This window comes from Pteropus vampyrus, unplaced genomic scaffold (genome assembly GCF_000151845.1).
Source record: "Pteropus vampyrus isolate Shadow unplaced genomic scaffold, Pvam_2.0 Scaffold206, whole genome shotgun sequence".
In the NCBI taxonomy this organism is placed as follows: Eukaryota; Metazoa; Chordata; class Mammalia; order Chiroptera; family Pteropodidae; genus Pteropus; species Pteropus vampyrus.
Window position 1 is genome coordinate 2,716,374 of NW_011888987.1, and position 2,519 is coordinate 2,718,892.

The 2,519-nt window shown below is 35.8% G+C and overlaps 1 pseudogene; it reads left to right on the forward strand.

The window, feature by feature from the left end:
- The first annotated feature begins 2,213 nt into the window (after positions 1-2,213).
- LOC111746969 lies at positions 2,214-2,332 on the forward strand (annotated as a pseudogene).
- The last annotated feature ends 187 nt before the right edge of the window (positions 2,333-2,519 follow it).

Below are 2,519 nucleotides of genomic sequence, written 5' to 3' on the forward strand. Positions count from 1 at the left end.
GGATAGTATTTAAGAAAAAATATCCTCTCATTCCTTTATTAAACTCAGTTATTGCTTGTTTCTTTGTGTTTAAGCAGGTTATTGGTTAGTTTTCTCTTTTCTAGAATTTCATATGAATTGGCTTATGTAGACTTTTGTGTCTGGCTTCTTCCACTAACATAATGATTTGGAAGTTCATCCATGTTATGTGTATCAATAGTTCATTCCTTGAACAGATATACTATAATTTCTTACTCATTCACTTGTTGATGACTACTTGGGCTGCTTCAATTTTTGGATGTTAAGGCTGTCTGAATTTTTTCATTTTTCAAAGAGTTGTGCTTACATCACATTGTAAAAAGTAAAACGAAGTAAAGCAAACAACAAAAAGAACAGCAACAGTAACAAGTATAAAAAACCCCAAAACAAAAACTAATGTCATTTAGAAACATTTTTTTTTGCTTTAAAACAATAGTAGAAGAAAGACAAAAATATGATAGAGCGAGAGATGTCCCAAGATCTCTCCACTTAAAACAACAATAAACTGAACATTTAACTCAACGAAAAACCCCAACCTCAACACCAGCACATCTGAGCATGAGATATACAAAATAAGAGCTACCACAGGTCGGAAGCCTGGGTGTCAGGTGGTAGAATGGGAGAAACAAGAAGCTTCCTCTCAAGGGAGAGGTGAAGGTGAGGCAGGTTCCCTGAAAAGCCCCGCCTGGGAGAGCTGTGAGCTCCACGCAGAGCTAGTGCCCAGATATCAGGGTAGAGGCAGAGAAGTGGGGACGGCAGAGAAGAAACAGTTAATTATTACCAGCCAAGGTTGCAAAACACTAGTTTGAGCTCAGACTCATATCCAACCCAGAGGACCCATCCCCCCATATCCTCTGAGACCAAACACTGCGGAGTCCTATATGAATCTGAGCAAACACTACCAAAATGTTACTAACATTGACAGGGACTGAGACTAAGGGTAGCGAATGTAATTGAATATCTATAGAATAAAAAGGCATTATTAAGACTTTATATAAAGCAGGGATCCAAGAGGCTTAGACGCCACCTACTGGAAACCAAAAGAAAAACTTCTTTGCAACAGGCTAAAGAGAGATCTTTATATAATAAATCTTTCTGGATAAAAGCAGAATACACTTCTATTAATGACCAGGCAGAGAAATAGTCCATTAAACACCATGAACAACCAAGGTGACAAGGCATCTTAGAAAGAAAGAGAAAAATCTCCAGAAAATAAGCTTACAGATATAGAAATACGTGACTTAACTTACAGAATTCAGGATGGTACTTCTGAAAAAAACTCAATAAGATCCAAAACAATTCATATCAAAAATTTCAAGAATTGAAAATACAACTAGATGAGCAGAATGAGTTCTTTAGCAAGGAGATTGAAACCCTCAAAAAGAACATGATAGGTCTTCTGGAGATAAAAAAAAAAAAAAAAACACACTGCAAGAGTTGAAAAATGAAATAGCAAGCTTGGGAAATAGAGTCGATGAAATGGAGGAAAGGATCAGTGCTATCAAAGACAGAAATCTAGAAATAAATCAGAAGGAAGAAGAGAGAAACTGAGAATGAAAAATTATGAAAGAGAAATATAAGAAATAGCTGATAGCATAAGGAACGGAATCATAAAAATAATGGGCATTCTCGAAAAGGAAAAAAAGAGCAGGGGTTAGAAAGCAATTTCAGTCAAATATTTGACAAGAATTTCTCAAATCTAAGATTGGATCTTGGAATTCAAGAAGTTAACAGAACACCAAATTATCTCAACCCAAAAGGCCTTCTCCAAGACACATTATATTAAAATTCTAAAAATTAAATACAAAGAAAGAATTCTCAGGGCAGCCAGGGAAAAGAAAAAGGTAACCTATAAAGAAAAACCCATTAAATTATGTTCAGAACTTTCAGGACAAACCTTACTTACAAGCCAGAAAGTAATGGAATCAAACATTCAAACTATTAAATGAAAGGAACTACCAGTCAAGAATAATGTAACAAGCAAAGCTCTCCTTTAGATATGAAAGAGAAATAAATACCTTTTCAGACATATAAAAATTGAGGAAATCTCCACTACAAGGTCTGTATTACAGGAAATACTATCAGGGAACAGCTTATCTAAAATGAAATGACAAAAAAAATACATAACTATGAATAAGGGTGTTAGCAGGCAGTTGGAAGCAGAAGTGTGCAACCCTTATTAAGAACAAGGCATTGTCTACAGCCATGCCACCCTGAACACATCTGAGTCCATCTGATCTCTGAAGCTGAGCAGGATCGGGCCTGGTTAATACTTGCATGGGAGACCACCTAGAAAGACCGGGTCCTGTAGGCAATAAGAAAAAAAAAAAAAAGAACAAGGCATTATAAGGTTAAACAATAAGAAGACATTTGCTATTACGAGATAGTAATGAACATTCAGCAAATATAGGGACAAACTGTGACAACAATGACAGAAAAGGGGAAGATACAAAGATCCTAATTTGGAAAGGGGAATGGAGATAAAGCACACACAGAAGAAA